The sequence below is a fragment of the Myotis lucifugus genome, unplaced genomic scaffold, assembly GCF_000147115.1.
Source record: "Myotis lucifugus unplaced genomic scaffold, Myoluc2.0 scaffold_9, whole genome shotgun sequence".
NCBI classification, from domain to species: Eukaryota; Metazoa; Chordata; class Mammalia; order Chiroptera; family Vespertilionidae; genus Myotis; species Myotis lucifugus.
The window spans coordinates 4,278,486-4,303,186 of NW_005871057.1; the positions used below are offsets into that span (position 1 = coordinate 4,278,486).

General features: G+C 34.3%; 1 protein-coding gene across 1 annotated transcript in view; it reads left to right on the plus strand.

Annotated features, from left to right (window-relative positions):
- Positions 1-8,902: 8,902 nt before the first annotated feature.
- The window catches only part of PTPRQ (protein tyrosine phosphatase, receptor type Q), a 202,239-nt gene continuing 186,440 nt past the window's right edge, over positions 8,903-24,701 (plus strand). Inside the window, exons 1-7 of the mRNA XM_023749759.1 lie at positions 8,903-8,956; positions 9,290-9,401; positions 10,012-10,238; positions 16,259-16,328; positions 21,351-21,550; positions 22,671-22,920; positions 24,176-24,184. The gene's annotated coding sequence lies outside the window, so the exon portion shown is untranslated. The remainder of the gene's footprint in view (positions 8,957-9,289; positions 9,402-10,011; positions 10,239-16,258; positions 16,329-21,350; positions 21,551-22,670; positions 22,921-24,175; positions 24,185-24,701) is intronic.

A 24,701-nucleotide genomic window follows, 5' to 3' on the forward strand; every position in this document is an offset into this window, starting at 1 on the left:
TAATCATCCCAGGTCTTCAAACTATGCTTTGAAAGTAGACATAAAGCATGAATTCAATTTTCTTCTGTTGGTTTCTATTAGGCATGTATAGTCCACATACAATGGGAACAAACCTCTATTTTTCAAATTGCACTTTTAAAAATTTACATATTTTCATCATTAGGTCACTACAGACAATTTCTTTTCCTTCTACCCCTTTCATTTGTACCTTAATATGCCACTTACTATGTTTGAATTTAGTACTTTATTCAGGAAATATTCTTCTATTATTACATGGTACTTTCTCCTATCATCCTTTTCCAGACCAGAAGTACTCAGCATTCTATTCACTCCTATATTTTCATATGCCAGACAAGCAAGGTAATTGTCAGTGACACCGTATAAGTCAATAAGCAATGATATGCTTCTAGACCTAATGATTATCTTCCTCCAGTAACAAAACACTCTTCCCACAAAACAGCAATAAACATGTCTGCTTAGAAAATTTGTTTCACTCCTACCACATAACAATGTTCTTAAAAGTATAATAAAGTTGAAATAATATATAAAATTAATGTGATTACTTTCACTTAGAAATATCTTTCTGTTTTACAAATGTGAGGTAAGGAGTCAAGAAGAGTAAAGATCATTTAATGAATTAAAAAAACTCCAAGGTATTGGAACGATCAGATTACTCCACTGAAAATTTCTAAAGGCAATGCCAATTCTCAAAGCTTTAATGAATAATTGATTGGCTCAGGTTATGATAAAAGATGGGCAGGTATGGAATGTGACATTTATGATTCATTCATTTAACAAAAAATTGAAGCGCCTTCTTCATTCTGGGTGTCTATTTTTGTTCTCTCTCTTGCTGGTTTTGTCTACCCCCCAACAGTGACTGACTGCCAACGACATCAGTTTAACGGTCCTGCAAACACTGCTCTCTCCCCGGCACATGCATGAGTTCTCCGAGGCCCTGGGGGTTACCTCCCCTGCCCACTTCCTTGACATGACAGACCAGCTCTGGCTCAATCATTTTTAACTCTTTTCAGCTCCTCCCTGTGGCATATGTCCTGCTGCTTTCTGCTGTGAGGGTCTGTTTGCACGGAGGCCAGCCTTCTTGGGTGAGGTTCTGGAAAGATAGTTCAAGCCTGACCACTCTTTGTGGTCTCTACTTCACCCATGGAGGCTCTGGCATCTTGTCAGGGCACAGGTGGGTGTACAAATTGCTCCACTCTTTTTTCTTTTCTTTTCTCTTCTTTTCTTTTCTCTTCTTTTCTCTTCTCTTCTCTTCTCTTCTCTTCTCTTCTCTTCTCTTCTCTTCTCTTCTCTTCTCTTCTTTTCTTTTCTTTTTTTTCTTTGTTCTCTTTTTACATTTTCCTTTTTCTGTGATCAACCAGACATATGAACAAAACGTCTGCTGCCTAAGTACATGACCTACTGGGAGGTGCTGCTTTCTCCAGCAGGCACCCTCAGGTGATGGTGGTGATACACGTGGCGCCCTCCTCATTTAGATGGAGTGTGGGGTGTGGGCAAAAGCCCTACTTCCCACCTCTTGGGCAGCCAGGACAATGTCTTGGCATTCTCCCCTAGGCCAGAAAGTCAGACTTCAGTAGGTCCTGCTTTCTCCTCCTGTCTTCTGCTTACACGGAATTTGGAGAATGGTTATAAAACTTTACACAATATTTTTTTGCTTTCAGGCAACCAAAAGGGAAAGTCCCAATCATTATGTACATATACACATATAAGTCAGAGCATATGTAAATGAAAATGTAAAAACAGTTTGAGACTCTTGGTCTTTTAGTGAATTACTTCTAATTCAGTCCTCTATGCTCAGTGCTATGGGAAGTTGACTGCTATTTAGTCTCAACTAGACTCAAATTACTACTTGGTGAACATAGGGAGGATCACAGCCTCAAGCTTGCAGTAGTAGTTTATGTGAATGTGACTAGTACAAAGTTGGTGCTAAGTAAATACTTCTTAAACCATGAAAAACATCAATTTATCTCTTCTTCTTCTAGGTATCTTATTGTATGACATCTAGAAAGGAAAAGCTATTTAAAGTAATTGTTTATGGAAACAAAGTCAAAGTAAAGAATTTGACTCCAGGTGTGGACTACATGTTTCACGTGAAGACAGTTAGAGGCAAAGACTACAGTGTATCCGTGATGAAAAAAGTGACTACAAGTAAGGGTATATCATAAATGAAATCTTTGTTTTATAGTTGAAAAAAATTGAAAGTATTTTGGCTCAGCATAAATAAAGCTATTTTAAAACACAAAGCCTGATAATAAAGGAATAATAAAAGCCTGATGATAAAAAATGTTAAGAGAACTCTCAAAAATATATGAATTAAAATTTTCTTTATATGTGTAAATGTATTGGGAACTACATAGAGTTTTTTAAAAATCTGAAGTCAACATGTATATATATATGTCATGCATGTCACATATACGGAACACATGTGTGCATATGTATATATACACACATAATAATATAAGCACAATTTATTTTCATCTGAGGTAGAGTTTTGATAAACAGATAACTCTATCTTCTTTTCCCCAAAGTTTGTAAATCTATTGTAAATCTGTCTCATAATGTTTTAGAGTTGGGAGAAGTTATAGTATTTGTTATACTATAGTATAACTATAAGAATTCTTGTGAAAGATTGTGAGGCCTGTAGGATCCTCTCCCAGTGGAGACCAATATTGCAAGAAACAACATGACTTCCATTGATGAGTGGATTGAAGTGAAGTGATATAGGACTATTAAAAAAAACTGATATAACCAGATCACATTTGAAAATGCCCTCACTTCTGGTCCTCATTGCTTCTCTAACTTATTTGTTCTTTCTCATCTTCATTTAACACTAGCTAACTGCTATGTGGTAGCTAAAAAATGAGCATTCAGGAGACACAAGACTACAAGAATGACTATGGGAAGTGATTTATGATTGTTTGAGGAAACTAGTTAGGAACAAGGGAGGATGTTAATATGGCACTTCAATAAAAACATATATTTATATATATATAATGTTCTATTTCTCTATTTGCATAGCTGAACATGTAGGACATTATACTAGTACATGAATAAATTTAAAGAGTATTACATAAGTGTTTAAATTATATTATTCATGTTTGCTATATCATTATATATATGTAGTTTTATTTACATGTAATTTCCCTTTTCAATAGAACCATCTAAGATATGTGGCTTAATATTAAAAGCTGTGAATACTTCTTCTGCAAATTTAATGTGGAATCCAACAGAAACCAACTTCACTCATTATAAGATTTATATATCAAACAGAACATTTGCAAAAGAATATTTCATTTGGGGAAGAATGACTGAGTACACAGTTACAGATCTGACTCCTGGTGGGATATATAACATCACAGTACACAGAGTAAGAGGCAATGTTGAAGGATCTGGAACATTTATCAGCGTTGTTGCAGGTATACAAATTCTTTTTGGTATTTTTAAAGTTCACTTTTACATTGCATATTGTATTGTTCAAGATAAAATGTCAATGTATTTTTTAAAATTTGAAAACTTCGAGTCCACAGAATATTTAAGAGGGTTAAAATACTCATTTTGCTGCAATATTCTGAGGATTTTTGAGATAATAAATGTAAAATGTAAATGGAATAAAACAATATTTGGTATATAGTCAGTACTCAATAAATGCAGCCAATATTATACTTAGTTTCACATTAAATTAAAGGTCCAGCTAGTGAAATTTGATGCTGATTTGGGGATCACCCATTCTCCTAAAAACTTTGTCTTTGATGTCCTACTATGTGCTTTACACATAGAAAAAAACCCATAGTCTTAGGATATGCAGAGAGTAGTAAAGAATAGAAGCAAGAAAACACATAGTATAAATCAAATTAATAGGTGAAGTAATGGGAGTATGTTCAAACAATGTGGTTGCACAGAAAAAGGAAAGGCTAGCTCCATAGCATGGATAGAGAAAGTTCTTTGAGCCTGATAGTATCTTCAAAAGGATAAGGAATTTTTAAAATATATATTTTTATTTATTTCAGAGAGGAAGGGAAGAGGAGAGAGAGATAGAAACATCAATGATGAGAATCATTGATCAGCTGCCTCCTGCACGGCCCCCACCGAGAATTGAGCCTGCAACCCAGGCATGTACCGTAACTGGGAATTGAACCCTCAATCTTTTGGTGTATGGAACAATGACCAACCAACAGAGTCACACTGGCCAGGGCCTTCTCTTCCACTTTAAAGGGTCTGTGTGCTTAGATTGGGCCTACCTTGGTAATCGAGTTTCATGTCCATTTTAAGGTTCACAATCTTAATTTAGCTTGAGCTCTGAAGCTATTTCTCCTGTGACTGAATCCTACTCTACCATTCACTTGTTAGCCTTGAGGCCTTGGAGAAGTTATCTAAATTCTTTGTTTCCCAATTTTCTCATTTAAAAATGGCAATGATAATTGTATCTACTTGTGAATTGTTATAACTGCTACATAAAACAATGTGTGAAAGTGCTGAGCACAGTGCATAGTATATAATAAACTTGGTAAGAGTTCTTATTTTTTGTATCCAATGCATGAGTATCCCATGGATCATAGTATATATTATGCCCAACAAATAATTTAATCATGGAAAGGCTCACTAGTAAATGTGATAGCTTATCATTACAGTTTTGGTACATGGGAAGTAATAAAAACAATAATGCAGTGAAACTTTGTAGAGTCTTCATGTTTTATTTTTAAAAAGCTGTGCATTGTAGGGTTTTTTTTTCTTCTTGATACTGTTTTGATAGGTTTGTGCAACTGTTTTGTGAATATTCTGGGATATTTTGGCCTCACTTTGTATGTATTCCTTTAGGAGTCAGAATAGACTGAGGAGCTCTGGGTGTGCTGTTTTCTTCCATTTCAGATCTATTTTTACTTTCTTTCTCAAAGGTTAATATACAATAGTTTGTATCAGAATTTTGTTTTTAAGGTTCTCCCAACTCTTTTGAGCTGTTTCCCTTATAGATACTGATCATGGGATATTTCTATTTTTTTTCTCAGCTTCTCAAAGTGCAGCTTAGGTAAATTTACTGAAATGCCAAGGGGAAAGTTGGGAGATGCTTTAGAGTACACTAATATGTAGTGATTAGCAACATGTGACTACTGAGCCTTGACATTCGGCTAGTCCAAATTCAGATGCGCTGTAAGTGTTTAAGACACATGGGATTTCAAAGACAGTTTGAAAAAAATTAACAATCTTATTAATAGTTTTATATTGATTACATGTATATTTTTGATATATTGGTTTAAATAACATATTGTTAAAATTAATTTTACATGTTTCTCCTTTTTTAGTGTGGCTGACATTTATATATTTTTTAAAATTTTTATTTATTTTTAGAGAGAGAGGAAGAGAGAGAGAGAAACATTGATGTGAGAGTGAAACATCAATGGGCTACCTCCTGCATGCCCCCTGCTGGGGGTTGAGCCTGCAACCAAGGCATGTGCCCTGACCAGGAATACAACCTGCAACCTTTGGTGCATGAGATGACACCCAACCAACTGAGCCACACAGGCCAGGGCTCACGTTATATTTTTATTGGAAGTTACTGCTTTAGAAATCACAAGAGATATATTTAAACACATTTAAGGCTCTGAGATATCCTGCAATAAAGAAAACTAACAGAAAATGGAAATTATTTGACAAAGTGTTTTGATCCCGGGACATCTATTAAGTTCTAAGGACTTAGGGTTCTGCAGATTAACTTTTGGCAGACTATGGTCTAAAAAAATATCCAATTAAAGCCTAGAATTCCTTTTGCTAGCCCGGATTAAATTGAACATATTGTGATTTTTTTTGTTGTTTTCTTAAAACTCCAAACATATCCACCTCTAGTTTTTATTGTTTAGTAACAATTAGGTTAAGAGTAGTATTTTTGTTTCATATTTTCCTACCCTTTGAGGGATTAAATTCCATTGAGTGCAAGTCATGTATTTATTATGGGGTCTACTTTCAATTAATTGAATCTTTCAGCTCATATGCAAAGAGCTGCACTCTTCCATATGACTTGGCAATGCTCTACCTCCACTGCCTTTTATGAGGGCAGGCCTCACTCCTCTGCTCAGACTTAACAAGATCCCACTAACTAGCATCTCACTGCTATTTTTAACCTTTCTCCAAATCATACCATTCCAGAGTAATGGTTTAAAATTAAATAACAAAAACAAAACAAAAAACACCAAATCAGATTGCTTTCCTGCTTAAAATTTTTAAATGAATTTTCATTGTATTTAGGGGGTAAAAAATCTAAAATCTTTTTTATGGCCTGCATGTTCTTCAGACTGTTTTTCTTTCATATGTGATCCCAGAAACACAGGCTGCCTTTTCTCACTTACTCTAAATTCTGTCCATTTCCCAGGCTTCTAACCACCCTGCTTTGAAAGGACTTTACCAAATTGTCTTGACGTTTTCAGACCTTCCCTCCTGATCAGATTGGCAAATGTCCAGACAAATATATTCTTCCTCCTCTTGGTGAGACAGGCTTCATCCTTAGCCAAGAGTTCTTCAGTGTGTAATCTTAAACCTCAGTCTAGGAAACTACATCCTATCTCACCACTATCTCAGTAAGCAGACCTTCACTTCTCTGATCTTCCTTTTTCTTCCAAAACACCAAAACACCAAATCAGATTGCTGAGGTATTTTTCTAGATTCTTCCCTAAGACTTCATGGATATTAGCTATTTTCTGGGACCCTTGAAGCAATAGTACTGCCCTCATATAAATCAGTACGTGTTGGTAGTAGTTAATTGGACTTTTGTCATGTTGGACTTTTTGTCTATGTTAATATGGGCTGAATAGCAGAATCAAGCTCTTTTCTCTCAAGCCTCAGAATACCAAGGACATAAGTCTGTGTGCACAATGATCCAGGAAAAATGCCAGCAACTATGAACAACAAAGGAATTGTACCCCTCACAAACTGGGTATTTCCCTGATCTTTTATCTTGGGCTTATAATAATTCTATTTTCTTATTAGAGAGAGAGAGAGAGAGAGAGAGAGAGAGAGAGAGAACACGAACGAGAGAATGTTCCATTGCTTCCCGCTCATGCCCTAATTGGGATCAAACCCAATACCCGAGTATGTGCCCTGACCCGGAATCAAACCCACCACCTTTTGGTGCAAGGGACGACACTCCAACCAACTGAGCCACACAGTCCAGGACTACAATATTTCTAAAGAGTTCTTACAAAAAACTCTAGTGCTCACTCTGTGGGCAATTTGGAGATGCCTAGAGGATGTATCTTTGAAAATGTTGTGGTGCAAGTTAATTAATTGATATCAGTTTCAGGTGCTAGGGAAGCATTATAAGCATTAAAGGAACTTTCAAAGGGGATAAAAAATAATTCTAAAAGTATCTCCCTCCCACCTCCCCCCAAAAGAGAAATTGACTTGTTAAGATTTCTATTTTATGCAATGTGCCATTATCAGTTTTGTTAGGAAAAGTACATTTAAAAATTATATTCATTCAAATGATCTTGGAGGGGGGAGGGCTTTAAAATGGTAAGTGGAATTCAATTATTAATTCCAGACTCCTTTCTTCTGCAAACAGTGTTAAATTGGATGTGTATCGGGTATGTTTTTCACATGCTTGTCCTCATAAATTCTCTCCCTCCCATATATTTGTCTGAAATCTGCACTAAAGATAAAGTGGAATGAAAAAATGAGTCCTTGGCAACCAATCAGCAGAACTTAATGTTCGAAACTCCCTTCAAGGAGGTACAGGCAGCATAAGAAAAATTTTGAAAACAGAGGAAGCAAAGATAGAAAATTATGGCTGAAATAGCTAGGACAGTTAGACTAAGTTAAAAACTATCATATTTCCTCTCCCATCTGAAAGCTTAGCTTTCCTTTAAAAAGAAACACCTAACTAAGTATTTATCAGAATTTGTAACCCTTTAAAAATTTTGCCAGGTTGTGGTTATACATTTTTTCCAATTGTCTTCTATTTGGTAAATATCCAGATAATTAGATAGATAGTTTGTACTTACTTTGCTTAAAATGATTCAATTTTTCTATTACAACCAAGCTTTAAAAAACAATCTGGTCCACCAACAGATTTTAGTAAGAAAAAAAAATCCCAGAGACAGATAACCTAAGTCAATATGCTATTTCTGATCATTATACTTAAAAATTAGTTATTGTTAAAGGTATGATATACATACCTTCGCATGGCTAGACATAATTTAAAGGACTCCAGGCTTTCTAACAATGTGATTAGTTTGGAACTTGACCCTTAGCCTATTGATTTTCATGTTTTTCCTTTGAAGCTTTCGGTGAATAACCATTTGAAAACTCTAATTTTTCAATACCAGAGCCGGAAAAGCCCGAGAAACTTAAAGCCTTCAATATCTCCGCACATTCCTTTTCTCTGCGCTGGAGCCTGCCCTCCGGCCACGCGGAAGGGTTTCACGTGGATCTGGTTCCTGACAGCGGCTTTGTTTCTATCAAAGATCTTGGAGGCGGAGAGTATCAGGTGTAGTTTTCATTATCACACTTGCCGAGCCAACTTGTATTTATATTTGGTCCTAATAGGAACGTTCTTTATGAAACTCATTCAGCACGAAAACATCCTCCTTTGAGAGTTTTTCAAAGCACAAGTTGAAGACAGAAACACTGTTGCCGAATTGAGGAGTGTAAGTTTCAGCATCAGTGGACTGTTACCTTAGCGAAGTCTATACTTTTTTTTTTTAAGTCTACCCTGAACCTACAGCCAGCCATCCAAGGGTTCATGAATAGTTTAACAAAGAAAGGGCAGAGCTATTGAGTAATCCAGGCTCATTAATTGTGTACTTGCCAGGAGGATCTGTCTTTAAATCATTAATGCATGCAACATTTCTCTCTAGAGCCATCAATGTGATTCCACTGCCTGAAAAATGTAATAACGATGGATATTCTTATCCTATTTTTTTTAGTTTTTATTGGAACTTCAGAGACACAGGTATTTCATACACACTCATAAAAATGAGGGCTGAGCAATGGGCTATAGATTTAAGACTCTTAAATAGTTGTTTCTTGTGACAGTGAACCAGCATAGATGGAAATACAGATTTAGTGTTCTATAATGCAGTATGTTTTGTAAGTTTTGTGTGTGAATAGTTGTGTGATAGAACACACTTATATTTTACAATACTATGAAACTTGTGATATTTTAAACAGTGCAGAGTTATACAGTAAAGTTGCTTTATTGTTCTGACTGTGATAGATTCATTATTTTAGCTTTCTTGCTTTCCAGGAAGAGTTTCATTGCAATTGTTTGTTTTTGGTGTTCTAGGTTGATGTTTCCAATGCTGTTCCTGGCACTAGGTACGATGTAACAATCTCTTCAATTTCTGCTACAACATACAGCTCACCTGTTAGTAGAACAGTGACAACGAATGTAACAAGTGAGTATGTGCTTCTATTTGGATCCAGTATAAATCTATTGGATGGGAACACTTATGTTAGCATTATGGGCTTTATATGCACGAAAGCAGTTTGGTAATTAAAGCAAAATGGAAACTTAAGAAAGTGATCTGTTTAGGACCTTCATTTTACTGGTTCTTTAGTGTCCTTTTCTTTCAAAGACTAAAGGTAACTATTCTATACCTGTTCATGAAACGGATCAGAGACTGTTACTGGTAATATTTAAATAATAAAGAGCCTGAAAATAAACTCACTGTACTTGCTAAGAAAGAATTATTCAGTTTGTAAAACTATTTCTTATTTTCTCAGTTTTGTGTGTAAGACTGTACAAGTAAGTTTCTTCTGAAAATAATCTGGCATCAAAAGTATATTTGGCATGTAGTATTTAGTAGCATTCCATTTTTTACATTCTTATAACAGAATGTTTTTGGTATTTCCCAAAGTACTTAGTCTTTTTATTTTTCTCTTGGTTCTAGGGAGGATACATTCACATTTAAGAGACTATTCATCTTCACAAGTGTACATTTGCAAATACTTTTCTTCCCTATGACTGTGAACATACAATAATTTAACATGATTTTGCTTTAATAGAACCAGGGCCTCCAGTCTTCCTAGCAGGAGAAAGAGTTGGTTCTGCTGGGATTCTCCTGTCTTGGAATACACCCCCTAATCCAAATGGAAGGATTATCTCTTATGTTGTGAAGTATAAGGAAGTTTGTCCATGGATGCAGACAGCATATACACAAGTTAGAGCAAAGCCAGACAGCCTGGAAGTTCTTCTTACTAATCTTAATCCTGGAACAACATATGAAATCAAGGTAATAATTTTTTTAACAATTACTTAGTATTAAAATATTCCCTCTATTTTAAAGGTGAAGGAGCTTTTCCCATCTGGTTAAGCCTTTACAGCTGCACAGAAGTGCCTGAGGAATGATAATTTGAATCATGACCTCAGTGCCCGTCAGGGCTTTTAAAACAAATAAATGTTATAATCCTCATTCATTTTTATGTGCATTTATTTAATTTATCTATTTTTAAAAGCATTGGCTTAGTGATTTTTTTAAAGAATAAATTAAGTTTAAAATACATAATTTAGGGTTTATAAGTGAAAATGTTCTACTTTTTAATTAAAATCAAAGTTAGCTTTGTTATTTTTCTCTGAACCCTGTTGTATTTATGTGTCTGTTATTGAAATTTTGGATAATGGAATGGAAGTTACTCATGAGCCAGTTTTTCAAAGAAGTATGAATTCAAATCAGCTCCATTTACCAATATTTCCTGATAATTTACTGGGTATTTGTGCTAATAAAAATGTTTAATCCTTTACAACATTTAATATGCAAAATTTAACATCTTATTTGAAAATGAAATAAAGAAGAACCTATGAAAAACTATCCTAAATTAGTTAGGCCAGATGGAAATGTTTACAATTAAGAGATATCTGTGATATTTCTAGGGAGGTAGTAAAGAATACAGATGTTTTCTTGTTCTTCTGTACTTTCAACATAACATCAAATGTTCTTTGATTGTTGTAGGTAATTGAATGTTGAGAAAAAAACCTGTTAGAGCTGTATAAATATGTGATCAGACATAACTGGGGTGACCTTCTAGAATGGTTAGAAATGATGGAGAGATTTTGCCTGGAGGGTTTTTCCTATTGGAATTTTGCCTATTTGGGAAATAAAAAAACATAACAAGAACTGGAGAGCATATACCAAAATTGGAGATCTCACAAATGAGAAAAGTAAAAACAAACTTTTACTGATACAGATGTCAAAATTAAACATTTGTGATGGCAATTTTATTGCAGAAAAGTGGGTTAAAGAATGGGAAACCTTTTCCTAACTGCATCTGAAAATGACATACTACAGATATTTTCTATAAACAGGTGCATATTCAGATTAATTTATGTGGAAATATCCTGTTGAAGGTGATAAGTAGAGATTATATTTTAATGTGATATGAGAAGCTACTTAGCCAACTTAGCTCTGCTTAGATCTATTTTTATGGAGTTTGAGTTCTTATTCCTTTGAATTCTCTTATTCTTTTCATCCCACACTTTATAAATCATTGTTGAGTCCTTTACACTGTGGAGATAAATGTTAGCGATTGCAGAATTCCAAAAGGTATTTGGCACATTACATTTGATATCTTCAAAATGTAGGTATCAAATCTATATGATAATGGAAAAATCCTGTTAAGTATATCACATGTGCTATTTCATTTAGTCCTCAGAACAATCCTAGGACATAGATACGTTATTATTGCCATTTTAAAGAAAAGGGAAATGTGACTTAGAACAGTTAAGTTAATTGACCAAACCTACTTATCTGGGAATTGGTAGAGGTGCACTTGAAACCAAGATTGTCGAACTCTGGTGTGGCATTTGGAAGGTCTTGAGTCTTGCTCCCTTTTCATGACACTTTCTCTGCCTGTTCTATTTGACGAGCTATCCAAGTCAAAAAGAACTGTTTCTTCTCTGAAATTCTAGAATCCTTAGTCTAAATGATTAATTAGATCTGCTTATTTTAAAAAGTGTTTTCCTGAGTGTTTATTTGCCTGATTAAATTGTAAACTCTAAAGTCAGATACCATAGCTATGGTCTTGTATTTGTTACAGAAATAATTGTAGATCTTGCATAGAGTGACTATAGTGGAAAGAGGTTGAACTTTAAAAATAAGCCAAATTTTAGCTGGATTTTGGTTCTGCTACTTATGCCTGTATGACTTCAGGCAAGTTATCTGACCTCTCTCAACTAGTTTTCTCATCTATAAATTGTTGACAATAATGCCTCATGTTTTGATTATGTGGCTAAAATGAGATTTATAAAATTGTTTGAAGATTTCCTGGTACATAGAAGTTGCACTTTATTTTTTATTTTTTTATTAGCATAACAATTTATTAGCAAATGAAATAACACATATAGGATCTTATGTAGTAAACATCATGAACATATCCTTCCAGAGAAAAAGAATCTGCTATTAACCAACTCCCCCTCTCCTACAATAGGCTTCAATCATCAATAACTCATTCTCATTCCACAGAGTAGAGGTGGGGAAGCTTTATTCTGCCAAGGGCCATTTGGATATTTATAACATCATTTGCAGGCCCTACAAAATTACCAACTTAAAAATTAGCCTGCCATATTTAATTAATTCACCCCTAATGTTTTGGCAGGGCCAGACCAAATGATTTCACAGGCCTTATATGGCCCTTGGGCCGGACATTCCCCCCACTGCCATAGAGGGTTAAGCATGATTTATGTGTAATAGCATGAAGGCACTTGCTTTAATTAAAAAAGATATATGTGGTATAAAACATATTCCTAAAAGTCATTGGCCTTGAATAATTGAAAAAAAAAAGGCAGTATACTGTTTTAGTGAAGTGACAAGACTCAGAATTTGAGTTAACTCATTATCACCCTGTTATTGTCTTAATTTGTGTATAAAATTGCAAGGAGACAAAAGGTAGCATTTTATAAAGATTGATTTGTTCACACTAATTTTTGAGAAATCATGGCAGCATCAGAATTCAAACAGTAACTTCCCAACTGATTTGAATTAAAAGATAACAGCTGTTTCACTCCAAGTATTATCTTATTATTTTAGGGATGGAGAATGTGGCAGGGGAAGAGAACTTCTTAAAATAAGTTTATTAAAACTGAAGTTAAAAATCTTTTCTGGCTTAAGCTGCTTGCCTGTTTGACAACTAAAAAACCTTCCATTAGAAATTTAGTCACTGGTATTTTGTAGTAAGATTATGATTATTTGGTCTTTTTCAGAATTATAATTCAAGTCCAAAGAAAGGTTATATGCCTGGTTCCAGTGTAGACTTACAAACATACTATCTCCAGTAAAGGCATTTGCTGTCATTATTCCAGTTTTCATAATTCAATATACCCTTCCTATTTTACATCACTAAGAGGAAAATAAAATACATACCAAACCCCCTACAATCTAATATAAGGCTTATTGAACATGTTTACTTTAAAATTTAAAGTGCAAAAAACTTTTTAAAAAATAATCCTTGTCAGGATAAAAATTACCTTATAAAAATAAATCTCCACCACTCACACATCCAAATTATCCATTCCTAGTTACTAATATATTTTTTTAAAAAAAAAACGAAAATGTACCTTTAAGTTGCAGTATTTCAATAGAATTTTACTTTAATAATAGGTTATGATAACAAACCAGCTGGTATATTATTTTGGCATGTTCCATTATAATTTTCATTCTTGTTATTAGCACTCAAATTAATTATTCCATTTATGATTATCTAAAATCTTTCTACCAGCGCTCTCCTCTTGGGAGCATGCCTGAGCCTTTTCCTTCCTCCCTCTCCCCACCAGGCAGTTACCTTTGCCTTTCTTTCTCCTGAGCTCCAAGGGCCCTTCTTTTGCTTCTGCAACATGTTTCCTGAGCCCAGGCAGCCCCGCTGGCTCATTTCTATTACCTCTGTAACTTTCTAAATAAACTTAATCTGAAACAAACACATACAAAATCTTTATTTAAAAAAAAAAGCCAAATTACTACAGTGCCTAAAAGCTTTCTAGATCCAATTTCCTCCTTTTGCAGTTTTTAAGCTCAGTTTCAAATAAGGCATCATTATAACAGATAAAGAAAACATTGGGGGGTCGGGGGGAGAGAGAAACATTAAAGAACAGAAAAATTAAGCAAAGTCTAAATCCTATTGATTGAGTTTTTACTACGTCACCGTGGAATCATTCCCTGAATAGACAGAGGCATCCCTGCCTCCTTCTTTGTCTCAGTTGCCTGCCTCCTGCTAAGACCTCTGTCCTGACTCAGTTCAGCTCCTCCATAAAGCACCTCCAAGTGCCACTGTGTGTCACTGAGTTACCACATGGTTCGCCTACTGGATTTAGTATCAGAGTCCCAGCACCAGGCACAGAACCCTAGAGTTCTACATAGGTCTTCAGGAAGTGTTTGAGGAATTATCTACATTGATGCAAAAAGAACCTATAGTTCATCTATACCACTACATAGAGGGAAACAATTCATTAAAAACTTTAATAAGGCTCACAGACCTTGAATTTATTATTACAACTCCTAGATTCAATATTAAGTTCCCAAGAAATTCACTGCAGCCCTTTTCTAAGAGCAGAGCTAACACCCAGACAAATTACTAAGAGAACACAATATACATTTAAAGACCACCATTTACCATTCTGTAAATTTAGCGACAAATTTGGCTTCAAAGTCTACTATTGTTTAAAAGCTAAGTCAGTCTACCCAAATCTTGTTTTCCTTTGGTCCTAATGAAAAATTTTTAAAAGTAATTGTCAACTAGACATCTGTCCATTTTACTGCCATCAGAGGCACAGATAGTACTATAGTCACTAGTGCTCCACAGTAGGTCAACCTGGGCTTATGTCCCGATGCTGGCTACTGCATGCTCCTCAACTCTCTCATCTTTGGTGAATCTGTGCCCCTCTCCTTCTAGAAACAGAACCCAGTTTTGACCTTGCTCTCAAACTAATGTGTGGCTTCTAATCCTGACCTCCCTACTGTTGTGCGGGGTTAACCAGGGATTGGATCCTATTCAACTGAATGCCTCTGTTTTCTCCCTTATTTAGTCAGAGGTGGTCTTTTCAATGATCTATTCCTTTCACCCCTCTCCTGAATGTCAATCCTTAGTCTCTCTGTGCATGGGTATCCTCCACTCCTCTTATTGTAGCAAATTTAAAAATAAATAAGGTTGTAAATTTTTAACCATTAAGTATGTACACATTTCAATTAAATGACCATTTTAAGATATTCAGAATTTTGTATGTTTGTCAATAAGCAATGAGAAAATGTTCATTTAGACACTGAAGTCTAGAGTAAGCAAGATATTTTTGTATCAATAAAACTTGTAAAATATCGCATAGTGAACTGAAAATCCAAGGCTTTGAGCGAGAAAGCAAAGGAAATGAAAACATTAGTTTTGCGAGTGAGTTAAGCTTTGGTTTCACGTTTGATTTCTTTAAATACCAGCAAAAATTTTTAAGACATGTATGTATAGGCCAAACTCTACCCAAGCAGAAAGGGTAAGATATAAATTCTTGAGAAATCTTAAATGTTTTTACAACTAGTTACCAAAAGCAGAATCTCGTTTGTCTGAGTGGAAGAGGTACTAATCAGAGCACAATTCAAGACTTTGCTAAATGCACAAAGCTCCAGAATAGTTCATATCCACATATGAAGAGAAAGGTTAGGTAAAGGTTAAATTCTGTTACTCTATTTTGCTAAGGAGTTTTTCAAATTTTTTGGACTTTTTTTTCCCCACTGTGCTAGTGTTTGCTAAATTATAGAGTTGTCTTAAACATGTACTCTACTCTGTCAGGCAGCATTAGACATTTATAATGGTCTGGATTCAAACCTAGCTTGGGGGAGGAAGGCAAGAAGGATTAAAAACAAACGATTAACCAACAGAAAAGAATGCACAGACACTTCCAAAGGAACATCAATAATTAATTTGTACATGTTTTAGTGAAAACAAAGCTAATGCTTACTGCATGCACTTCTATTTCAGAAAGACTATCAATAGAAGTTGCACTTTAAATGGTAATTGATAGCATAGGCTATAAAACTTGATTATTAATTTTTCCATTTAGAATATGAGAAATGTGTTGAATCAAACTATGCTGTAAATACATCCTTAGGGGAAATGGAAATATGGACAAACCCTGTACATGCCTTACACTTTGGGTGTATTGTAAGGATGAGAGAAAAATGTCTTTATCATTTGCCAAATAATAAGGCAAAGTTTTATTATTTCAGATTCTGTTTAATTAGAGAGCAAAACCCTTGAACATAATTATTTCAATCTCCTCCAGGTGGCTGCTGAAAACAGTGCTGGCATTGGAGTGTTTAGTGACCCATTTCTCTTCCAAACGGCAGAAAGTGGTAATTTTCCTAAAGCATTTTTTCTACATTAACTTAGTTATGAGTTTTTGTTACTTAATTTGTTGCCAAAATGAATAAAATTTTCAATAGTATGACCATTTAATTATTTTAGAGTCTTCTTAGTTAATTTATTCATTAAAGTATATATTGTCATTTCTGATTATAAAAGCAGTGTTATCTTAACAAACTAAAAAAAAACACCCACAAAAATAAAAAACATGAAATGAAAATTATTCATCGCCCTGTTTTACAAAATAGCCTGTTATTATTTTGGTACATTTGTGGCTGGTCTTCCTCTCCTCTCCTCTCCTTATATATTTCTATATAACTGCATATAATGAAAGTGTCATTTATGCACATTTATATCTTGCATGTTTCTGTTAACATCATCATAAGCATTTATACGACATTAAATTTTTAGAAATACGGATTTTAACAGTTATAATATTATCCATAATATGTAGTCATTACCAAACCAATTTAAAGACACCTCTATTGTTCTAGTGGCAGAGAAGAAAAATCTTGAAGTCATTATTGATTCTAACAGTATACTCACCAGCAAATCCCGCCAGTACTACATCAAAATGTTATCTTGAATCTCACTCCTATTGCTAATCACTGCAATCTATGATCTGTTCTTGCATGAACAATTGAAAGTCCTCTTTCTGATCTTCTTGTTTCCAATTTACCTGCCTATAGTTTACTTTCTTTACAAGAGCCATATCATCTTTTGAAACAAGCCAGACTCTGTTACTTCTCTCTTCTTAACATGGCTTCTATATCATTCAGAACAAGACCCTAAATCAGCGGTTCTCAACCTGTGGGTCGGGACCCCTTTGGGGGTCGAACGACCCTTTCACAGGGGTCGCCTTAGACCATCGGAAAACACATATTTTCAATGGTCTTAGGAACAGAGACACGCTCCTCTATCTGTATCCAGGCGGGTCCGCCCACATGCAGATACGCCCACATATGAGTACTCGGCGTATTAAAGGGTCGCCGCATTAGGAAGGTTGAGAACCACTGCCTAAATCCTTCCCATGGCCTACCTCCCTCAGATTTCATTCTCCCCTCCTCCATCTACTCCAGCCACACTGATATTTTTGAACTTTATGTATTCCATACTTCAGCTAACTGACATAGTTTCTAGAGATAGTTTCTCTCGGCAAAGTATGATTGAGAGAAACTAGAGAAACTCTAAGACGTAGTGGAAATAATCTTGGAATTGGTGTTTCATTGTTTCTCATATGCTGTGTGTTCTTGGTCAAATTGCATAATTACACAATCCTGCTTGCTATATATTTCCTTTTTTTTGGTAACTGTAAAGAGGTATAAATGTAATGTAAATATAAATGTAATCCAATCAGTGGTCTCCAGTTTTCCCACCCCTTTTATTCTTTATGCTACATAGAGCCGACATTTAAGGAAAATTTCTGTGCATTTATTATTGTTTAATCAGAAGTAATTTCTTTCCCCATGAATAAAAGTACTGTTAGGAAGCGTGTACAAGTTAACCAGTTATATTATATTGAGTTAATGTTCCATCCAATTAGCAAAAAGCCCAACTTTTTAACTTCCATGGAGCATTATTTCAGGTACACATAATTTATTTTGGCTTTACAATATAAAAAATATCTCTTGCACCTTCATTCCCAACTTAGTGGATCCTTAAAAGTGCAGGAAAATACTTTTAAAAGCCTCTGTATTGCATTTATATAGTTGTTTTCTGGCTCAATAAATGTGTGTTTTGTATAGTGTACACTTGGAAAAATTGTAGGTACCTTCACACACTTGTGTACTTACGCATGTCACTGGTCTAGATATAGCCTCAAAGTGTTGGAAGATGCTTATCTGAAAGATGAGATGACTTTGTAAACAGAATTTTTTGGTACTTCAGTATCAAATCTTTCTACTTAGATCATGATGGATATATTAACCTATAAAAATCAAAATAATGGGATTTTTTTGCAGAAAAATTCAGAAGTAGAAATTAGAATATTTAAAATAGAAAAAGACCTGCCAATTCAAAGAGCTAGAATTAGTCTTCAGACAATATGAAGTCACAAAAGGAAAACACACATATATTTTATTGAGATAAAGTTTAATTTAAAGCAAGTTAATAAAAAAATACTATTTCTCGCTAAATGTTGTCTAAGTGATGGAATTATGTAATTAATTTTAAAATCTATTTAATGTTTTGGGTCAACTTTTATCTTAATATTCTGAAATCATGCTTTGGAATTTAATAAAAATTTGGTACCTTATAAATTCAAATTTCTCTACACTTGAGTAGTTCTCTATGACTGTTATTAAGCCCCATTTGGAAATGTGTCACACTTGTTAATTTTACACACATATATACACGTATGTGTGTGTGTACATATATCAGGAATACTTATAAAAATTTGTATAGTTTACACAAATAAGAAATTTAAAGGGATGATTAAGATTCATGAAGAGAGTAAATTGATGGTTACCAGAGAGTTTGGGGGTATGGGAATAAGATTGATGTTGTTTTAAGTGCACACTTGTCGCTCTGGCCAGTGTTGCCCAGGGGGTCCTGGATTCAACTCCTGGTCAAGGGTATGTACGTGGGTTGTATGTTTGATGCCCAACCTAGTCAGGGCACCTGTAGGAGGCAACCAATCCATGTTTCTCTCTCACATAGGATGTTTCTTTCTCTCTCTCTCTCTCTCTCTCTCCTTCCCTTACACTCTCTAAAACTCCATGGAAAATATATCATTGGGTGAGGATTAACAAAAAACTTCAAATAAATAAAGTATACACTTGTAATGAGTAGTAAATAAGCCATAAAGATGTCATGTACAGTATAATGAATATAGACAACAATGTGGTACAATAACCATGCAATTTGATAGAGTGATAACTATCACTGACAGCAATCATCATACAATGTATAAATATACCAAGTTAACACTATGTATACCTTAAATTTACACTATATGTCAAATATATTCACTTTTTAGAAAGATGTTTTAATTCTTAAAAACCCATATTATATATTTAACAGTCTTTCCTTTTGCATTATTATATTTTATCCACTAAAAAGAAATGTAAGTGTTCAGTCTTTAGTATCATATAGTAATTACTAGAGGCCTGATGCATGGATTCGTGCACTGGTGGGTCCCTCGGCCTCGCCTGTGGGGATCAGGCTGAAACCGGCTGTTCAACATCCCCTGAGGGGTCCTGGATTGAGAGAGGACGGTTCTTGGGTGACAAAACCTAGAATTGGGCTCCCTCCTCTCAGGTTCTGGGTGCATCACCTGAGAACTGCCACTGCCAAGTGACCGCAGCTCAGAAGCTCCTGTGTTGATCGTCTGCCCCCTGATGGTCAGTGCACATCATAGCTACTGACCAGTCAGCTGGTCGCTTAGGTTTTTATATATATAGACTAGAGGCCCGATGCACGAAATTCGTGCAAGGGCCTTGACCTCGGCCCCCGCCTGCCACCACTGTGGCTGGGGGCCTCTGCCACCTTTGCTGCAGCCCCTGCCCACTGTAGGCTCTGTCCAGAAGGAAAGATGTCTGGTCTAATTAGCATATTGTGCTTTTATTATTATAGATTAGAGGCCTAGTGCACAAAATTCTGCACGAAGGGGGTGGCCCTCAGCCCGGCCTGAACCCTCTCCAATCTGGGACCCCTCAGGAGATGTCCTACTGCTGATCATCCTCTCGCAATCCGGGACCACTGGCCCTTAACTGCTCATCTGCCTTCCAGCCTGATCTCCCTAACTGCTCTCCCCTGCCAGCCTGATAGCCCCTAATCACCTCTGCCTTGGCCCCACCACCATGGCTTTGTCCAGAAGGACATCCAGAAGGTCGTTTGGAAGATGTCCATTCTAATTAGCATATTTCCCTTTTATTAGTATAGATATTATCTTTATTATTCATAAGATTTCATTAAATCCATTGATCAGTTTCCCTTGGAGACAAGAAATTTCCATCCATCATTTCATCTATTATTAATGATTAATCATCCCCCCAAATTGATTTATTTTGTTTTCTGTTAAAATGCAGCTGTTCTACATTTCTTTGTACTGTTTGTCATATAATTCACATACAGCCTCTCTCCCAAGGCCAAACTTTTTTTAATATGGCTTTCATTTATAAATCTATTTTGTCATTCTTTTCTACAACGTGCACCTAAATTCTATTATTAGGTTTCTTAATACTAGGCACTGCTATCACTTATAATGTTTTATCTCAAATGTCTTATTTTGTTTTTATTTCTTTCAATAGTGACTTGTCATGTTTGTTCAATATTCTGAAGGATCTTGATTGTTTACTTTGTCAGTTTTGTATAATTTTCCTTGAAATTAATGGGCATGATTTTCTTTCATTCTATCCTTATCTTTGTCTCATTCCAATTAAAATAACATACAGATTGTTATTATTGCAGATTATGAATAATTGAAACCGAAGTACCATGAATTCTGATGAAAATTAATTTTGAGGGTGTATGAAACTCAAAATGTAATAACCACAACCAATTGGGTGGTATCCACTTTATGTTAGACACTAGATATTTAGACATATTCTAGAAATGCTTTTTGGTGTAATTGGTGGAATATTTGTTTTAATTTGACATTTCTTCATTACCTAAGGAGTCTATATAATTCCAAAATGTTTTAAGAAAAGATTCATGTTTCAGGTTTTTTTTGTTGTGTTTTTTTGTATATTCACAAACAACTATTAATTGAATTTTTCAGATGTATTTGAAGTAGTTTATCAATAGATGTGTTGATCAAATAGTCTTGAAATTAAACTTATCTACTCCTTAAACACAACACTATGGGCCTAATTTCTAGTTCTTTATTTTAGGCAGAAGTTAATTAAATATATTTGAAAACATCTCACCCAAGTAGATTCCTCCTTCCCCAATGTATTATATATTTAGTTTCAGATAACATGGGAAATGTAATATCCCAAAATTATATAATTGGCATTCTAAGTTTTATAACATTATTTTTACCTCCCTTGTAATCTCTCTCACTTCCCCAGCTCCAGGAAAAGTAGTTAATCTGACAGTTGAGGCCTTTAACTATTCAGCAGTAAACCTGATTTGGTACTTACCTCGTCAACCAAATGGCAAAATTACCAGTTTCAAGATTAGTGTCAAGCATGCCAGAAGTGGGATAGTGGTGAAAGATGTCTCAATCAGAGTAGAGGACATTTTGACCGGGAAATTGCCAGAATGCAACGTAAGTATTATGGAACACTTTCTATGTCTCAAGAATTTTAAATAAATGTATATCTTGAAGTTTCCTGCATCTGGATACTATATATATTGCCAAAGTATAGCGATTTGATTTCTTATAGTATTAGGTCATAGTATCATGTTACACACAATTGGCTATATTCAAGGTAGAATAAATGAAGGGTTTGAGATTCAAGAGTGAGATGTCAGAATTCCTTAGGGAGCTCAGGAAAGACTCCTGACAGGACTGGCATTTTTGATAGGCGTTGGAGAAAAGATTGGTGGAGATTGTCTGAGAGACATACTTTGGGTGAAGGATACTTTATAAAGCTCTGAAGTAAGAAAGTGTAGGCTACCACTAGTAACAAGATGTGACAGGAAGTGAGGGGATAGGCATTGTCAAGGTTAAGTTTGTGAAAGTAGATTTTTGTTGTGCATATCTTTGGTGAAAAATTTGTTATTATTCTAGTCACCAATGGGAAATCCCTAGAAGTACTGTAATAATGCTCTTCTAAAAGTAATTTTGTTGTTCTTTGTGATAATATTGATGGAGAAACAGTCAAACAAAATTTTGTTTTAAATACTCGAATTTTTACAAGTTTCAAAATCTTCTTTGTAGAATTTGGATATATTCTAATATATACAAACACATATACATACACATATACTCACATACACAACATATACTTTACCTTTTGAGTGCTTATGAGAAAAAAATGATAGTAACAGTAAGAAAGAAACATTTGAAATTTCACAAACAGGGAAAAATTTCAACTCATTGGCTCTTGTACTTTTAACATGAATTTTAAAAATTCTTACTAATGATTTTGCTATAGTTTTACCTTTAAGCCACTTGAAATCCTATTCATAAGAAAGATTAAGGTATAAAGAATGTAATATGTATATTATGCTCTAAAACTGTAGGCATAAATGGGTATAATTCTAGGGTATAATCTAGCAGATTTTTCCATAACTTGAATAGGCTAATTTGTTAAAATCTTAACCAATCATACATATATCACCAATTTAATAATAATATTTATAGTATAAAGGGAAAATAAATAAATTTCTTATGTCTATGAAGAGACAACACATTTTCCATTGATATTCATTTTATTCACTAGGAGAATAATGAATCTTTTTTATGGAGTACAACCAGCCCTTCTCCAACCCTTAGTAGAGGCACGCCACCAACGCGTACCACATATTCATCGAACACATGGGCACGGAGTAAGATAAGCTCCGTGTGGAAAGAACCTATTAGTTTTGTAGTGACACATTTGAGACCTTATACGACATATCTTTTTGAAGTTTCTGCTGTTACAACGGAAGCAGGTTATATTGATAGTACAATTGTCAGAACACCAGAATCAGGTATGTATTTCTTTCGTGTGTGTGGGGAAAAAAATTAAATTATGTATAGAAAGGTCTTTCATTTTTTTTTTGATACAGATCTTTTTGTTAAAATATTTCTTCCCTTCCAATAACTTTCCCCCCTAATGACAGATAATAGAAATCTTACCTGGAGAACCTTCAATTTCACTTCTCTTTTGTGACATAAGCATCTAGAAGCAGAAATATTTGAAATGATTCTTGAGCTAATGACCATGATTCTAAGATCAGCTTTTATTCTGTGATCTCAGCATTTATTCATAATCATCGCCTCCCTTCTGCATCTTCTATGATCACCTATACCCTTCTCTCACTGCTACTGCTACTACCAAATGTAAAGATATCACCTGCAGTAGCATAAATATCATACAATTAACATTTCAGTATTAAATAAGAACAGTAGTTAAAAATATACGTATTAATATCCTATTTGCCCTGCAGTTTCCTCATGTGAAAAAAGGAGACTGCAATAGTATGTTTCTTATGGCAGTGGTGTTAGGATTCAATGAGTATAATTAGATATTATTACTACTAAATTCAGAAAGCACATACTATTTCTAGATATGAAAATATCTATTTGATTATGGTAGTATGGATATATATGTAAATTTATGTAGATACTGACATAATTCCATACTAAGTATATAGTATCAAACATTCAGTTTTGATTGGTAATATTTGAAGTTACTGGAAATTATTGCTGGTAGAGTAATTTCACTAAAGCATAGTATTTTCTTTTCTGGTAACATAGCTGTTAGTTTTTATCATTTCATTACATGTAAGTTTTAAGTTTTTTTTAATTTAAATAACCATCTTCGAATCGTAGCATTTTCTTTTTCCATATCCCTTACTTCTTCTTATACAATAAAAAAAAATTCATGAGGGTCACCCAAAGTGAGATTTAGGAGGCCCAAAATTTGTTTTGAAAAAAAAAAAATTGAAGCGTTTCATTTCAATTTAAAGAAAGGGTAAAATGTAGAAACATCTATGAAAAATAGACTATTTTAAATTGTCATTATTAATTTTATATGTTACCAGTGTTACATTAGAATCTTCTAACTATAGGCTATAAATATTCTCTCAGAACCAAGTACAAATATTGATACAAAAAATAAAGATCATTGCCAATAGATTCTGAAGGTTGTTATGATTCATAACAGTAGCAACATTACAGTTATGAAGTAGCAACAAAAATAATTTTATGGTTGGGTCACAACATGAGGAACTGTATTTAAAGGGCCAGAAGGTTGAGAACCACTGCATTAGAATCTTCTAACTATAGGCTATAAATATTCTCTCAGAACCAAGTACAAATATTGATACAAAAAATAAAGATCATTGCCAATAAATTCTGAAGGTTGTTTTTTCCTTGACGCTTTTACTTGTATCTATCAGGAGTTGAGTGTATATCAAGTCAGATACAGGCCTGATGAATGCAATATATATGTACATATACATGTTGCAGGAAGTGTAACTCTAAACTGAACTATAAAGAAGTGAAACTTAGATGCAGCATTAAATAAGACTAGTAATTGTTGCAAATAAGTTGATCTTATGATCCAGCATGTCTTATTCAAATTCAATTTATTCTATTTTTCCTTTTCTTTTTTTATTTTTATTTTATTTTTCCTTTTCTTAAGTTAAGAAAACCCTTTGATATTATTGTGATATTTTATTTTTAACTTTATATTTTATTATGTATATTTAATCAGGTAATTTTTAATTTTATATATATATATATATAAAATCTGTTCTGTTATTTA